Raw genomic sequence first — 5,737 nt, forward strand, 5'->3', positions numbered from 1 at the left:
CTTCAACGAGGAAATTTCATCTATAGCATCATGGAAGAGGTTGACGCGGCTGATGAAGATGCCGGCACTCCCCCACCCTCCGTGGGGACACTTTCTTCTGTTATGTCTAAATCTCTTCCTTAGAGGAAGTGATTTATATAAAGCATCGGGAAATTCCTGGGATCTGTTAATGCAGCCCTGTAAAAGATAAGATTATTGAAATAGAAAAAAATGTTTTTTTAAATGCATTTCTTCTGCAATAGCTGCGACGTTACTTTCCAAACTAACGAACAAATAAAGACTTTTTATTGTTTATATTTACATTTGAATATTTGTATTTTAAAAAAGCATTCAAAATAACGTTAAATATGTTAAATACGAGGGTTGATCCAAAAGTTCCTGGAATTTCTCTGTAAAATTTTATCTTGATTTGACGAAAGCAAACAACAGGCATATCTATAATATAGAGTCATAATGCAACAATATTGGAAAATTTCACCACTTTCCAATTACCAGTAAGTTCACACGTACTTTCTGAAAATGAATTGTTGTGAAACCAGGGGGAGACTTTGACGTTACGTCAAGTTTGATATGTCACGTCACATTATAGAATCATCTCACCCTAATGTCCAATTCGAATACGTAACTCCACAAAATGTTGCCCTTTTCTCCATTTTTTCTCAAAAAAAAACCCCTGGGTATCAGGCTCTCATATATATGTTCCAATTTATCTTCATTTTTCACTCATAATTCAAAATACTTCTAATCTTTCTATATGAATTTCCAATTTCAGTAGCAATGTCAAAAACAGTACGTCGACTCACAAGGTCCTTTAATGCTTTTAATTTGTCTAGGAGGATAAACACAAAAAAATGGACATTAATGTCCATGGAAGTTCTTTTTTTCCTAAATTTCTTATGCAACTGGAAAACCAGTAACTAAATACATAGGCGTAGTCACAGGGGGGGGCAGCGGGGGCACTAGCCCCCCACCCCCCCACCCCCACTTTTAGATGTGGGGAAGCAAGAGTATGTCTGTGCCCCCCCCCCCCCCACTTTTTAATGAAGAACAAAATCACAGCTATTTTTCCCCAACATTACATTTACTATAGGAAAGTATAGTGAAATCGAAGAATTATGGGAGAAAATTGGAATTGAAAATAAATAGTCTTTGAAAAAGTTGCCCCCTTAGAAAGGTCAGCCGACATTCATGATTTACTGTAGTAAATCGAGAACGGTCATTCATTTCTGAGCTTCCCTGTTTTCTGTGAGCCTAACGTTGTACGAATGACAAAAGACGCATTATACATACATAAATTTATACAACTCGAGTGAAAGTAGGAAGTTTGTACAAGGTTAGGCTGGTACCTAAAATATCACAAATGTATAAACAGTCCAAAGTTCTCCTATTAGTAAACAGAGCTATTTCCCTGTATGACCTACGTTGAACCCAAATGTGGAATAATTTATTTAAAATACTGATAGTAACGTACGTTCCTCAAAGGTGCTCACTATATTTGCCAGATTTTTGGAATGTATTTGGTTTTAGAATTAGAGGGAAAAGATAATTTAGTGTCATTTATAATTGTGCCAACGTTTGTAACATTCATCCATGACAATGAGACGGTATTGAAGTCCACCTAAATACTTTTTTTTAATTTCAAAATTCAAAGAAACTAAAACTTTGTTAGTTTAATCACTTTGACTTCAGTCTACTACACAACTTCATTTAATTTTTTTAAACAGATAAAACAGCGCAAGAATCATTTGGCAAAAGCGCCCGCCCGTCGATGATCCGCCATCAGACAGTTCAAGTGTCGATTTAAAAGTCGGATTTGGATATCTAAAAGCATTTAAAAATACCCCCCCCCCCTTTCAGGTTGGTGTATAATAAGATCCGTCCCTAACGTCCCATACAGATAAGTGATATATTTCTCAGGATCAAATTTCATGCACTACTTAATTAACTCACTTGGTAGTTTCCTCTATTAAGACGTCCACCGTTCTTTTTCTTTGGGCATTTACTCCCGCTGGAATTGGCAGTGTGGAAAGATTTGGGTCTTCCTCAGAGTCGACTTCTGATCTAAGATATAAATACATATATATAGTATTATTTAATAATTATTTAATCATTTCCAATCATAAACCTATTATTTTTTGGATATAAAAGTTGAAAAAAATCATCGAAAAAAAAAAATGAAATATACAAACCCTTCGAAAAAAAAATTAAAAATCTGGGATTGACAAAACTAAAACTCCCATTCTCAAAAAAAAAAACATTCTTTTTTACAATAAAAAATAAGACTGGGATTGAAGTTCACCAAAATGTGACTATAATAAATCGCTCAGCTCTAATTGAATTGATAACTTACATTTCTATTCTAAATGGGTGACTCCAAGACAGACCCATAAGTCTGTCATCATCGGCTAGCACTGAGCCATTTTCCAGCTTTAAAACAACACTTGCAGGTGGCTTTCCTACAAGTGTCGCTGCATAATTTGAGAGTTCCTGTCCAAACAATTTAAGACAGCGTAATGACATACTGGTCAAATCTTGGATTGCAAAAACTTTAACTAAAACATTCTTCTTACATTGAGTTTGAAATAAAAGGACCAAAATGAAAACCTACGGATATCTGCGCGTTGTTTGGGAAAGTTTGTTCAAATACTCTCCCTTTGTAAAGTAAATTGACATCGACTGTCAGTGGATCATTCTCTTCATCTGTTTTTGTCGACGTCAATTCTGAAAGTTCTTCAGAACTACTACTGCAGGAGACAATTTCCACTTCGTTTTCCTCGTAGTTTTCTTGAAATATAAAAAATACAAAATGAAAAACTAAATTTTTTAAATAAAAAATTTAATTTAAATTTTATCAAACTAAACAAAAAAATATTTCGCCTTTTAGATCTGAATAAAATCTGTTAGACATGCATCTTAGAAATACTAGTGATCAAGCTGTACTACAAAAAATAATTAGATCAAAATTAAATGAAATTCAGTGATTGATTGATGTTTGCATAAGCTTGACTCGTGGTGAGATGGCCTAACTAGATATACATTTCAAAAAAGGATTAGTTGTAATACGTAATTTAACTAAGTGTCTGGTCATGGTTAGGACGTTGTTAAAAGTTATTTGGAAAGTGTGGAAAACCCACTGAGTAATAATTCTTGAGTATGCCATTTCATGTTATCGTTTCAACAACTGAACAATCTAGTTTAAATCTTAATACGATTCACAAGGTCTTTTGCCCTTCTGAAATGTCATTAATTTTCTGTTCCAGAACTCTTGACACTGTGAGGATGCAACACAGCAATAATTAACCGTTTACAAACATGCAACGCTAACAATTTTCAGAACGAGTTGTGGCACATATTGCTATTAAAAATTCATCAGTTTGAAGTTTATTAATTTATTTGTTTATTCAGTTATATTTTTTTTTAGTTGACACTAATAATTTTTTAATTTTTTTTTTAGTTTTTAATTACATTTATTAACTTATTTGTTTATGTACAATTTAAGTTTTCTTAGTTACTTTTGGGTTTCCATGATATTAAGATCGAGGAGGTAAATTAAAAAAAATATTGTTTGCCAAACAGTTCCAATGTGGAAACCACAATTTTGTTTTAATGACATACTTACTTAATATCAAACATTACATAAGGAATTGATAAGTAAAAATATTTCAATTCAGCATAATTTTCTTTATCAAAACACTGGCACTAAGTGGTAGAACACACAGTAGGAACTATAAATGCATTTCCTACACTCTAAAACACTAATGACAATGAGCACACGGCGGGTGTGAGCGGTCGGCAGGGGATGCTCACTCCTCCATGACACCTGATCCCACCCTATGTTTCGGGGGTCCGTGTTTGCTCTGCTGTTATTTTGTATTGTTTTATGGACTTTGAGATTGAATACTGTACGTTATATCCATACCCTTCTTCCTTCTAATAAAAATATCCTGTTAAATTGTTGCAAAAATATAACAATTATACGTTTAAAATTTATTTGTTCCCTTCGAATATTCATAACTAAGCGTAACTGACGGACTACAGACGAATATCCCTCTTATTACATATCTTTCCTATTAAATAATTTAATATCTTTATTTAAAGTGTGAGAGAAAATGTTAAAGATATGATTGTTATTTCTTGAGTCAGAAATTAAATAATAGAGGAATCATGATCCGACACTTTCTCTTATAGATGCAGTGTTTATAAATATTCAGTAAAGTTAAGAAACGCACCTAGCTTTTCTGTATTAAATTTCTCTCAATACTGCGTACAGTGTATGTCGCAAAAAAGATTGGGGAACAAGGCGGGCAGAATGCCTATATCATGTCAGATATAAAGAAATAATACTCGTTATGTGAATTGAGTATTCAAATTATATTTTCATTATTTCTCATTATTAGATCACTGGATTGTTAAGAATAATATATTATATATATTAAATGCATGCTATTATTTATTATTTACTATACATTAGCCAACCCCTCCAATCACAAGATCCGTGACTCAGGGATCATGAATTTGTAAGCTTTCATGCTTTCCTAAATACATGTATATGCTGAAACTGCATGTTGTCCAATAGACAGAGAGACTTGAAAGGGAAGGTCAAGGTTACTTTTTATCAATATGAGATGTATATATTGTATGTATAATGAAAAAGATATGAATTTGCTTTTTACAGCATCACTTCCATCTCCAAACAACGAAATACAAGCTTTATTCAGACCATTGAGAGGAACAGGCGGAAGAATTAGAAAGCAGAAGAGAACCTGGACCTGTGAATGTGTGTGATAACCAGATTTGTTCTTTTTATAAGTTTATCAATTATGAATATCAATGATATTACAAATTATGATAATGGTTATGATATTGGCAGTAATGACAGTGTGCTGTACAAATGAAAAATAAGAAAAAAACATGACATTACTTACAATGTAAATTTACATGAATGTAATGATAAGTATGGTAAGTATAGCATGTAATGGGGCAGCTATTTTACTAAAGTTTTTCACAAATTTTCGATAGTACGAACACAATCCTAAGAATAAACGCAATTCCTTCTCAGATTTTGGTTTATTCCAAGTATTGATGGCAGATATTTTGCTGGGATCAGTTTCAATGCCTTTACTGGAAATTTTATGTCCCAAATACTTGACTTCTTGTTTGAAGAAATGGCACTTCTTTGGATTATTAATTTTCAAACCGTGTTTGGTGAGTCTTGAAAATACAAAATCAAGTCTTTCTAGGTGTTGTTCAAAAGTTGATGAGTAGACCAAAATATCGTCTAAGTATATCAGTAGAAACTCAAAATTCTTGTCTCGAAGACATGCTTCCATCAAACGTTGAAAAGATCCTGGACTGTTACACAAACCCATAGGCAATCTAAGGTATTCGTACAATCCTCCGGATCCTATACGGAATGCGGTCTTTGGTATCGACTCATCATCTAATGCGACTTGATAGTAACCTTGCGCTAAATCAATGGTGCTGTAATACTTTGATCCACATAAAGCATCCAATGACTCTTCAATTCTCGGTAAGGGAAAAGCATCCTTAACTGTCTTTTGGTTAAGAAGACGAAAGTCTACACATAAACGAAGTGATTTATCCTTTTTTCCGAACCAATACAGCTGCAGCTCCGTATGGACTAGTACTTCCCGGCCGATGCACCAGTCTAATTACTTGCTGATCAAGGAACTTCTAAATGAGCTGTTTCACCTCTTGCATCATGTGGGGTGGTACC

The sequence above is a fragment of the Saccostrea cucullata genome, unplaced genomic scaffold (assembly GCF_032062105.1).
Source record: "Saccostrea cucullata isolate Sc308-1 unplaced genomic scaffold, CSIRO_AGI_Scuc_v1 ctg2471, whole genome shotgun sequence".
NCBI lineage: Eukaryota > Metazoa > Mollusca > Bivalvia > Ostreida > Ostreidae > Saccostrea > Saccostrea cuccullata.